Genomic DNA, 12962 nt, shown 5'->3' with positions numbered 1-12962 from the left:
ACATGACATAGGTGGGGTAGCGTCTGGTTGGTTGCTTTACCCTGGTGGCCAGTGAGCCATCAGGTCAACGACGCTGTGTTGCTAAGCCAAACTCATTGTCATACCTGGGAAGAGAAGAGAGACACGGTCAGGATTCTTCATCACTCTACCAAGAATGTGTGTGTATATGTGTGTGCAGCTGTGTATCCGTGGTGTATATTTGGAGGAGGCACGCACTATGTAACCAGCGCTTGGTCAAGTGGTCATTCAGAGCAATGCCAGCGCCGGCATCAGTCAAAGATGGAGGAGCGGGTGTCGCTGCTGAAGTCTGAAGACAACACCAGTGCTCTGTAATCCAAGAATTCCTTCATGGGTCCATCGGCGGCAGCCTTGGACAACCTTCTCTGATGTCTTCGTAGCTTGCCTGTGGTTCAAGGAAACAAGAGGCTGTCAAATTGAAATGCTAAGATTTCCATTACAACTAATCATGTATCATCGAATGTATTGGTCTTATTTAAACAATGTATTTTACTGCTATCTTTATTTAACTAGGTGGTCACTTTGTGTCTAATAACTGGTCCTAGTACAAAGTTATCTTTCTGCTTGTATCAGCAGGTAAGGTACACTTTGCAGAGCATACCAAGACATGGTGTATTGGCAGATTGGTAAGGCGGTGGGGCTACTCACAGCCTTCTCCAGACGGACGGTCAGTCACTAACCACTGAGACGTTGGGGGTGGGGACACTGAAGGCCATGCCAGTGATCTTGCTGTGAGAAAGAAGAGAGTGGTGACTGCAGTGTAAGGTCAAAGTTCAACTTACTCTCTATATTACAGACAACAATATGATCACATTCTAGACAAATGTCTGTGTTTGGCCACATTTGACTGTTGACTTGTAAACCAGTAGTAGTGGTTATTACTAGTAAGTTATAAATGGATTATTGTGGTTAGTAGGAAGTTGTGATACTAGTAAGATAAAGTGAATGTATTGTAATAGTGTTTGCATTGGTGTCTAGATAGAGGTTGTTTTACAAGTGAATGTACAGCTGTATTGTAATAGTGCTTTAATGGGCATAGCTGGAGGCTGTGAACTTAAGATATTATAATTGAGTGTATTGTTTTACTGGTTGTTATTGAAGCTATTTTAGAGGTTGTGGTACTGACCCGCTCAGATCGGGGATGACCTTGCCAACAGTTCCTGGCTGCTCTGAGGCAGGCACAATGTTCTGGCTGGCGCCCACGTCCATCCCTCCACAGTTCCAGAGGGACCATCAACGGTTTTCTGTGTATGTGACGGCGTGAACGGAAGCCTGAGGGAGAGAGAGAGGTAATAGGGGAAAGGGAGATGAGAGAGGAGGAGGGATCCATACTGGTACAGAAGTGGTGTGTTGTAGGGAAGGACTGGATAAGAAAAACAGAGACGGTGGTGGTTGGTGGATCTTAAAAACCAGTCCATTCTGTACTGTACTGTTAGTGTTCATGTAGAAATCTGTTAAGCCTCTAGGTGATTGTTCTCTGGTGTTGTGGTTTTAATCCGTACCATCAGACCTCAATGATGTGGTGGCTGTCGTGGATGACCTTGGCCAGGGAGCCAGGCAGTTGGCTTTGAAAGTGAAGACACAGGTGAGAGGTGTTAAATTGAGGTCTGGAATCCACAGCCAAATAGCCAGGTGCTGCATGTGCAGGTATCTGTTAAGTGGAGGGAGGTAAGGTCGGGAGGGAAGAGGGTCTCACCTGGACAACCTGAGGGAGTTCTCGATTTGCTGACTATGACGCAACATGGGCATCAGCGCCGGGGAGCTTGAGATGACAACCCCTCTTAGCACCGCCTAAGATGTGGGTCTGCAGGAGGAGTGATGTGGAAAGATGTTAGAGTCCCTATTTCATTTTTGTGGCCTGCTTAAATATCTTGTGGCCTTAGTCATTGTATGTATTCAACATTATGCACCAGGTTGTTAAGCCAGATGGTTAAAGCAATGCTATAAAGTAACTAGTTATTTCTGCTCTAATGCTATTCCTATATCATACAGTTCCTGGACAATGGCCCACTGATGTGAATACTTACGGAGGCCTTCAAATGGTGGTGGAAAACACCTGTTGACTCAACCACATAGAGGTGGCACCAGCATCTCCCAACTTGATGTTAGCTGGCCTTCCATGACAGAGAGACAGACGGAGTAGAGAGACAGAAGAGGTTCAGTTAAACATAAGTGGAAGCAGAGCACCAAGTAGATTACTTACACTATCATTGATGCTGTTTTAGATTCCACAAGGGGGCGCCCATTCCATAAGGCCATTAGGGAATTTAGGTATCTCCTGTATATTCTACTGATACTTAGACCTGATTTTATGAATTTCTTTAGATGTGGAAATAATGTGAATTATTTGTTTTATTTTTCCCAATTAATGAACCCACTGTGGAACACAGTGATTTTGTGTCCATCAATGACCAGCTTGCCATCTCAGCCTTGACCTCACCGGGAACGTCCGTAAGGGAGAGTCTACTGAACATCATGTAGACCCGGAAGAGGAAAGGGAGGTGAGTCATCACTTGGCTGTTAACTGATCCTGTTATGAGCAGGTCTTGTTAGAGGCCTTGGTTTGTTCATTGAGGGCTATTATATTGACAGCAACATTTTAAAGGTCTTAACTTGAAACTTAATAAGTTAGGTGAATAACTTATATACATAAGCTAAATATTTCACTATCTAAGCTCACTTCTTTATATATGTTAGGAATCACACAATATTAGTGAGTTTTGGTTGGGCCAGGAAGTCCCCGGTCCATTGCATGTAGGCTACCCACCATGTAAACCTCAGGTCGGCTAAAGGTCATAACGGCTACAATCTCAACTCCTTCTGGAAGTGGAATGTAAGCACGGTCACCAGACGCCACCACGGCTGAATCTGGGGTACAAGACGATTCATTCCATTAATCCTTGATGTCACAAGTCAGCACCCTAGTCCCTTCATCAATACCATAAATTTCACAAACCTGTCACTATTGAAAAACAAATGAAGAAATACTGTTGTATGCAATGTTAACTCCAAAGTCAATAGCCACTAGTTGCAGTAGTCCTCATATTTTTCCTGTCTGTGTACCTGTATTTTAATGTAATACAGAGCCTTGCTCAGTAGGAGCCATGTTTGCAAAGTGTTGCAGATAGAAAATGTCATGTATAAGCAACTGGAACTGGACACATTTCTGTTCTACAAACATCTAATTTGTGGTGCACCTGAAGGAAAAGACTAAGACCGGATATGTAAGAGCTTTCAACAAATCTCAAAGGAACATGTGGCTACCTAGGTGACCCTCAAAAGAATGTATTTCCAGAGAAAGAGTACAGGGTTTAGGGGAGGGTGGGTAGAGGGAGGTGTGTACTGTAGCCAGCAGAGGGAACCGGACTTGAGGCTGTGGCTCTCTGGGGTGTAAAGTCTAAACTGTTCACCCTCATAAAAAAATCCTCCACCTGTCGGGATTAGTAGAGAGCCATTTCTTAAATTAGCTAATCAGCTCCCAAGGTGACAGACAGGCTCTGATACAGCACTGTCCCCTGTGAGAGGTGGAGGGAGAGAGAGAGGGAGAGAGGAGGTGGAGCAGAGGAGATAGGAGAATGTGAAGGGTGGGGGGAGAAAGGAGGATAGGAGAGGTGGGTTTGCATCCCCCCAGCAGATGTGATGAGTGGGGCTAAAGACACATTTTCATCTGCTGTTTGTTGATGATACAAAAATGTTCTATCTAACTAAAAGTGATCACTGTCACAAGTGAAAGCACAAAATATCACAGAGAACAACAAGAGACCTACCAGGGTGACTGTTCATGGGTTTGTGTGTGTCTGTGTTCTACAAGTCAGAGTGTGCTTTCTGCAAAACATGGGCCTTACACACAGTTCATGTTTCAGTTGCTGAGCTATTTCAGAGCAGACAGCTGATAAATGGGAGAGCTACTGCTGTTCTGGATGGTTCAGAAATGTCAACAAAGGACACTGTACTGTGGCCTCTGACCTTCTCTCCAAAGGTTGCCCACAAAAAAAGACTGGCTGGGTGAGAAGGGAAGGAGAGGAGGCTGCGGAAAGCCAAGCTCCTCCTAGGCCTTGGCTCCTGAATACTCACATGTCACCGGGATGACTCATGCAACTTGTGTATCTTGCAAACAGAGGCGGGTCCTTTCAAAGGGGGGACCAGTACACCCTGTGTGAGGTTACCAGGTACATCCATTAGTAAGGAATGATGTACTGAATCTTGATTGTATTGTCTTACATTTTAGTTATATACACTTCATATTAGCTTTACTGCCATTTCAACAGATGTCTGGTTTTAATGCTGTGGGTTTTCACCAATAAAAGTAGAGTAGAGATTCTAACACTGTCTGTGTGGTGGTGATAAATTGTTAGATTGTGGTTTTAAGGTGTTAGTTATGCCAATATAAATGTGTATCTTACCCATTGACACCTACTTTCTACCATTTTGCCTGATGCTGGTCTAGTCTCGCAGGGGAGAACGAGAGACATTAGCTATTAAACAAATATTGACCATCTGTTATGATTGGAGATTTACATTTTATGGGCATAGAATTTTTAAAGAAATTGAGTTATAGCTTTAAGATAAGTAGAGGTATAGAGAAATATAGCATAAAAGGAGAGAGAGAGAGAGAGAGCGAGAGAGAGTGAGAATGCATTTTGGGAAGCACAACAGCAAATGGTTTTAACTGATAACAAGATGAAATGGTCTTAGCAAAATGCAACTTTTAAACATAAAAAGCAATAAGCTATGAACTTTGAAAGTCTAATTCAACTTTGAGTCAGGATTCAGAGTTCACCAGTGGCAGATTGAAGTCACTTTAACAAGAGGTTGAATATCCTTCTGGAAGAGAAAAGCTATAGATATCAAGTAATTCGAATCAGCATCTCAACACCTATGAAATGAAATAAATGGCCATACATGCAACAAGTCTTAGAATAGACTCAACAATCGCAAGGTCGTTTGTTTGCAAAAACGGACAATCTCCCCTAATCTTCTATGAATTTAGGCTCATATTATCCCCATCCATTAACTTAGTTAGATATCCCATCGCAGCTGTTATGTGCTGAATACTACTGCTTGTGATGTTTTAATCCTGTCTTTTAAGGACTTTGGGTGTGAGTGGGGACAGGCAGAGCTTGGGCTTTCCTATTAATTTCAATTTTGCATGGACACCCTTTGTGTGCTGGGCGGCTCTAAACCTCTGCTTTCCCAGAATGTAACAGGGTGGCGACGAGTCAGCGTATTAGAAAATGTCGTTTATAAGCCTAACAGTGAATCGGCATTACAGGCTAATATGAAACATTAATTGAAATACTTAATTATTCAAATGGGTCTTGCTGTGTTCACCCCCTGCCCGACATTTCAAATCCAAATAAATTGGGGCAGCATTGATTTCAGTATATTGAAGGTGTAGGCCTGAATATTGATTTATGCTTTCACTTTGATTTATTTTGTTCTCAAGGAAGTTCATCAGACTTCTGTATCTGTCTGAATATATGGTCCACTCAAGGCCCACATTCAAACTATAGATTTCATTAATACTGAATGTTTTTTTAAAAATAACTTTAAAACCTTCCCATAACTTCACGCCTGAAGCATAGGAACAGACAGAGAGACATCATACAGATATAATAAGTCCTTAGATGAAGCAAATGAAAAAGTAGAGGGTCCGTTCTCGTGTGACCTTCTCACTAGATAGAGAGCTAGACAGAGAGAGCAAATCATGATCAAATCACTTCTCCACAGTGTGACATTTACAGTCCAAAGACCATGACCCCTTCACTTTCAACTCCTCTCTCCTTGCCTGGGGTGGGAGGAGGCCGTGGACCCCAGGCGGCCATGACCTGGCCAGCCAGAGCCTGAACACATCACGTGGGCGCGCTGGCATGCCTTAGCCCTGGACAGCCCCAGAAATAACTTGTGTGGGTGTGTTTTTGTCTGTCTACTCTTAAGTGACTTCTGTGTCTAAGGTGCTGAGTTCTATCTATGTCAGAGTAACCGAACGGTGTCTGGTTTTAACAAAAGACTGGGTCCATGTATCTGGTTTTGTTCATTTGGTGTCTCAAAGAACATTCTGAACAAGAACACCCAAGGATTTTAGTTTCTAATGAAAACTACTCCCTTATGTACAGAAAACCAGGCTGTTGGGCTGCCAGCAATTATATAAGTGTATCCTGTGTCATTTACCTAATGTTCCTAATTTGAGAACTTTACCTGTTTTTAACAAGAAACAGCCCACCTGTATATTCTAGTTACTCACCCTTCCCAAGCCTAATCCTAAAAGTTTGTTCATTGTATGATCTTCATCTGTTGTCTTGGTTTGTCAGGGTTATTCTGGGATATAAACACTATGTGTATGTCCAAATAATGCACTAGCTAGGAAGTTTTTTAACCCATTAGAATCCTTTAACTTGTGCTACATGCCACAGGGCTTTACACACAACCAAGGGCCATACTTTGTTGATCTCGTGCTGTCCTATGGTCTGAATATTGATCACTTGGAAACTATTGATGTCTGTGTCTCTGACCATCTCAGTGTTGTTTTAAAAAATGTTTCTCCTCCTCTCAAAAATATGTGTTTGCCCCCAACTTGCAAACACTTGTTTTCACATCATTATCTCCACAATTCTGGGTGAAGTTAAGCATTTACGAATGCTTTTTGATCCTCTACTACTGATCCTGTTATTTGTCATCACACTGATGACTCTCCAGTTTCAATGAGGCTACTTTAGACCAGTGGCACCTCAGTTAAAACCAGTAACTGAAAGGTGGCTGGTTTGAATCTCAAATGCACTAGGTGAAAATCAATGGCGGTGGCCTTGAGTAAGGGCATTCAACTCTAATTCGCTCCATGGCCAACAATAATGGCTGATCCGGGCTGTGACTCACTTCCGAGGTTGTCCAAAAAACAACGATTATCTAATTCACACGTGTATAAAACACACCTGTAATGTGTGAAGTAATTATTATTACTGAAAAATGTAAAACTGTTTAGTCAATTTCTTATGCTTTCAAATGACCCATTAGGTCATTAGAATATAAAATCATTTAAATTAGTAGAGTCTGAACCTAGAAGGCTTTTGGGCCCATATGCTCCTATAAGCAAAAGTAATAATAACAACCTGTACCTAAATATCACAGTGAAGGAAGTAACACAGAACTAGCGAAATATGTTCTCTAACATAGCACGATATTGCTACTTACGACAGTAAACATCAACGGGACCACCCATACACAAAAAATGTATGCACGCATGATTGTAAGTCGCTTTGGATAAAAGGGTCTGCTAAATGGCATATTATATTATTATTATTATGTTCAACAGCACAATTGGCAGTCATGCCACCTCATGCTCTAATATCTTTGTCACAGGTCTTGGGTGATTTAGGTGGTGACGCAGCCACTGATCTGGGCATAGTTGAACTACCACGACCCGGGATGTGAACATGCACTGCTCTTACCCCGCACACAGCTTAAGGTCAGAGAGGTGAAGAAAGGTTGTTCTATAAATAGAAGCAGACGGTCTACTCTTGGTGATGGTATATACTGGTGATACTGTGTACTGCATTTGACTTTACCTCATATCACACCACATGATCACATGTCAACAGGTCATGGCTATAGTCCATGGTAGGCTAATAAAGGCCAATCCTCCCTTTGAGGTTTTTCATGTAGGCCTACATATTTCTGTAAGAAAAGGATTCATTTGTGTGATAATCACTGTTGAGTTGGTAGTTATGTTCAGTTCATGCATTTATATTTGGTTGGGACAAAGTAATGTGGACAGAACTACTTATATGTGTATTAAAGTAGTAACAAGATACTCAGTGTCTGTAACTTTCTCACTTATCATTATTCACTATTCATTCAGGGACTACTGTGTAATCATGGTAGCATCCACATTCATATAGAAGTGTTTAGGAACATATTATATTCTTATTTACAATAAAGACACAATACATTATTTATCATTACTTTTCATTGGGCACAAAATAATCGGAAACACAACCAAAACAAACATCAAAATGCATCCAACAAATGTGTAGACTCACAAGCTTGATGCAATTCACACATGCTAAAAATATGGGACCAAATACTTCACTTTTTACTATTCTTTAATACAGCAATCCTACAACCTGGAGTTGCCAGCACTGTCTATAGCTCCAACCAATTTGAGGTATCTGAAATGTTCTTAGATTTGACAGCTCCACCAACTTGAGGTATCTGAAAATGTCTTTAGATTTGACAGCTGGTAACACCTCGGTAAAACATGCATCAGAAAGGCTTTCACACTGTTCCCATCTTTATGCTAAATTATCATCAGTCTCATAATGTCCATTAGCAGAGTCCAGTACTGGCTGGGACCTGGCAACATGGATAGACTATTTCAGACTGACTCTTTGTGGTTTACTTTAGGGACTGCATCTCAGTCTTTTAACTGAGTTAACCCTTCTGTGATGAATACCCCATTGACTCTCAGTATCTAATTCCCAACCCCTGGTGAAATGCCATCTTTCCCCAACCCAGCTGACAAAGGAGAACTGTGGTTTCAAGAGAGAAGATTATGTTCTGGTTTTGGCAGTACTTGTTATATATACAAGAGCACTCCTTCTATAAGTGAGATACTAACTATATAGTAAAATCAGTTTGAAGCACTTTCAGTGGTTGTGGCTTAGTAGATCCAAGCCCTAATTGGTCTGCCCACACAAGCCCACTATGAATGCAGGCATTTCCATTTAGCTCTGAGGGAAGAAACGTCCCTTCTCTCTCTCTTCAGCTGCCTGTTAAAGATTTAATAAAAACAACCATGGAAACAGAGGAATAAATATCTACTGTGAGAAATTGAACCTTCAAATTGAATGTAAATGTATTAATATGTAGATGTCGAATGCTACTGTGAAATTAATAAAATGAATTATAGAGTGATTTTAAGATGAATCTGACACTGGAAGATGTCAGGACTTAAATAGAACACAACACTCAGTACAACATGGTTTCAGTGTACATTTATTCATACAAATGTATGTAAAATCAATAGCAGAGAGAAGAAACATTTTATTAGAATTATATTATATTATAATCTTTTTCAAATATTTATTTCCATTAAAACATGCCATAACACAACTACTCCTGCAGGATTAACATGAACAATATTAGAAAAGAGACAAAACTTTTAAATACTTAGTTTTAAATAAAGTGCATAGTTTACCGCTTCAAAACAACACTCAAAGACTTAAAATAGAATAACAGCTTGATGTAAACATAACTCGGATACTTTCAAGATCCAAATGAATACATGTACACAAGGTACAGCTAATCCTTCCAAATAGCCAGGAGACATACAGAGTAATTCTCAATAAGTCGATGGAACCACATTAGCAATACAACAAGCAAATTACAACACTACATGTAGACATCATTTGTACTTACATTAATATCCTTTGTTTTCTACATGTTAAAAAATGACTGTGTGCCAAGTGTTACAGCCTACTATGTGTGTGTTTCCTCATATCTGAGGGACGCCAGTCTCTTCTTCTCTCTCTCTCCACTAGCAGCTCAGTCCACTCATTGACCTGATCCTGTCCAGTTTGAGTCCAAGCATCTCGGTTCCACCCCTCTCGACCGGTCCATCACAGCTCTTTTTTCATTGGCTTGGTCCCTTCAGGAGGTGGAGCCAGTGCTGTCGCCTCTGTGCTGGTGCAGTGCTGTCAGCCCATTTGGGGGTACTCAGAGACTTTAACCCGGAAGTGAAAGCCGAGGAGGGCTCCTCTGGTTGGCTGCTCACCAGGTTCTCCAGGTCATCCAGGTCAGGTCGTTGTAGCTGCTCCAGAAACTGCTCAACAAACTAGGCAGGAACAACAAATATACGGTTATTATTACTACGCAGAATCCAATGAGAGCTCCTGTAAAAGTTATTGATGATCCATCTCTGCACTCAATCCAAATATACCTCTGATTCCACTCTTCCCTACCCTCCGCCCATCCCACTCTCCCCAGCTCTCCATAACTTCACACTTCTCCTTCTCCATCTCCAGATCCTCTTCTTCCCATTCTACTCTACTCCTCTCCTTCAGCCTCCGTACTCTGGATGGCATCAGGTGAGGCAGGTGCCTCTGTGTGCTCCAGCAGGGGTGCTATCAGAAGCAGAGCAGCACAGAGCAGTGCTGGGTACAGCATGGCAGCAGTGAGTAGAGGGAGGGTGGGAGCAAAAATGCACACGACTAGCACAGATACTGCTGCAAATGACAACAGGATTCTGTAAAAACATAGAGAAATTAATATTAATACGCCATCATAGATAATATAGTGACTATTATTGATAACTATAATACATCTCTAAAACTATACAGAAAAGTATTATGACTACACATCACACAGAGCAATGACCACTACCACGTGCTACTGACCATACAGAAAATTAAAATGCTTTATGATTACTTTTAATACCCCGATGTTATTAATAAAATACATGAGAAAACTTCATTTTCCCCAAGGGAGAAATTAGTTCTATACACAATATACTGCTGTATGAAAATCTGAGACGAGGCAGAAATTGAGAAATGATGTTCGTGAGATGATTAGTAATTTTCATTTAATATCTTATAAAACATCATATCTACAAATGAGCCCTGATTCCTCTATAACACATCAGTACATTATAATTTCTGCTTCTTCACATCAAATAGGACATGGCTGCTAGTTTAAGTATTTACTCAGGTCACAATTATTACAATGATAATAAATATACTAAATACACATTTTTCTTCATTCACATGATGAAACAAGTGCAATACCTACTTTTGGAACAATCCTCTGTGTCTAATCAACCTGACACAGGTGCATAACCTCACCATTTGGCTAAACAAAATAAATAAACAATGCATGAAATAACTCACACTTTCTTGTTTTCTTCTCTTGTTTCTGATGTTGTGTCACTGTGTGTTTTCCTACAGGCTACGCTCCATCTCTCTCTTCTCTCTCACGCAGTCTCTCCTCTCTCTTCTGTCAGCTACTCTCGTCTGTTTGGCACTGCTGAAAGCATCATTATCTCACGCTTTTGACCTCCTTTCCTTTCAGGATGGTATTGAAGGGATGAGGTTGTTCTCTTACAAGCAGTTCGCCATAGCAGTTTAATGTTAGTCATCAGCGATGATGGGTGGGTTTATACTGCCAACGCCCCTCCATCTCCTCCCCTACTTTATCGGGATGATGGCCGCGTATGGTAGGAGCTGTCATCACCAAGGTGACTAGAGGTTGCCGGTGGCCAAACATCTCCGCTGCTCGGAACACAATGATGTAACGGGAGGACACCGCCAGGGTCAAAGGGGCAACAGAAACTTGACAAGAGCACCAAAGGGGTACAGTGTTAGCTAAATTGTGTTAAGACGCCAATTGCTAATGTGCTAAATATGATCACAATTGATATCAGGTCTCACCACAGTAACCGAACTGTAACTGTAATCTGACAGTGGAGGTCCTCCTCCATCGGTTTGTCTGTAACCCTATCACTCTATCAACAGTAGGTGTGCATCTATCCCCACTGCATTTGTAAGGTTACAGCATCTCTGCTAAAAAACAGTGGTCAGCTGTAGCTTCACTTTCCATCCTGTGTGTTTATAGCCTCGCTCTACCCTACAGTGAGTTGCAGTCTGTCCAGACGATCTGCTCTCAGCCTCTGCAGCCTCTCTGCCATAACACCAGCAGGTATGACACACAAAAGTTCAGGTTTGGATCACCAGCAGACTAATCTCAGCACCCATGAAACCAAATTCATACACAGGCCACTGCATGAGCATTGACCTGATTGGTTATAGCTTGCAGCTGTGTTGTAGTCACAACGAGTCTGGGACTACATATTGAGAGTGTCTTGGTCCTGTCTCGTGTTCGACATTTGTACTCAGTCTTCACTTGTCTCGACAGTGAGGACTCGTAATTTTCCCGAGACCAGCGAGTAAAAAACTCATAATTTCTCAGCTTCCCATTCATTCAGCGCATAAAACCGCTTCTCTGCCAGGCCAAATACATACACTTCCTTACTGAAAAACCTGAATATCTTAACAGTCTTTATATCACAGGTAGACATCACAGGAGGTTGGTGGACCTTAATTGGGGAGGACGGTTTGAGGTAATACCACCACACACACACACACACACATGCCATTAAGCAGACGCTTATCCAAAGCGACTTATAGTCATGGTGCATACATTTTTGTGTATGGGTGGTCCTGGGGATTGAACCCACTACTCATGTGTTACAAGCGCCGTGCCTCTACCAGCTGAGCCAGAGGACCACTATGGCTGGAGTAGAGGGTGGAGCCTGCATCAAACACATGGCTTCTATGTTTTTGATGCCATTCCATTCATGTTCCAGCAATTATTATGAACCGTCCTCCTCAGCAGCTTCCACTGATATAGACATGTTTGTGCAGTGGCAAACCTATAGGTCTTCTTGAAGGTGTAGACAGGTTCAGATTCCAGTGACAGCACCCTAATACTGTGCGCACCCATGAGCACTTTTGTAAAAATACAAAGGGCCAGTGTAGTAGTGAAGGGTATATTGCAGTTATTATCTCTATACCTCTCTTTTTTTTCAGTGGGCATTTTGCTTATACACTTAAAACCCTACTGATGTATCAGCAGTGTAGTGAAGGTATATTGATGTATCAATGATGTACTTACGCCAGGAAATGCCAAATCATGCACAAAGTAGACTACATACCTTAAAGCACGCACGTGAAATACATTCACATGCGCGCTGCACACATAGCCTAGTTTCAACGCATTATCATTTTCGTGCACGAAGTGTGCAGTTCTCAACTGGTTTTGGCATGGAGAAGCTTCACAGACAAATGACATCGGTAGGGGGAGATATTTCAAATGCAGATCTACCAGTAAAATGTTAATCAAGGCAATAATGGTTATGCAAACCAAAGAAAAAGTTAATTTGAAGTGTTGTTAGT

General features: G+C 41.7%; 2 pseudogenes; both read right to left on the bottom strand.

Annotated features, from left to right (window-relative positions):
* Positions 1 to 64: 64 nt before the first annotated feature.
* Positions 65 to 1761, bottom strand: LOC123482187 (annotated as a pseudogene).
* A 7789-nt stretch (positions 1762 to 9550) lies between these two features.
* On the bottom strand, positions 9551 to 10233 carry LOC123482204 (annotated as a pseudogene).
* Positions 10234 to 12962: the final 2729 nt, after the last annotated feature.

The sequence above is a fragment of the Coregonus clupeaformis genome, chromosome 29, assembly GCF_020615455.1.
Source record: "Coregonus clupeaformis isolate EN_2021a chromosome 29, ASM2061545v1, whole genome shotgun sequence".
Classification (NCBI taxonomy): Eukaryota; Metazoa; Chordata; class Actinopteri; order Salmoniformes; family Salmonidae; genus Coregonus; species Coregonus clupeaformis.
Note: the sequence above shows the minus strand (reverse complement) of the source record. Positions and strands in the feature narration are given on the sequence as shown.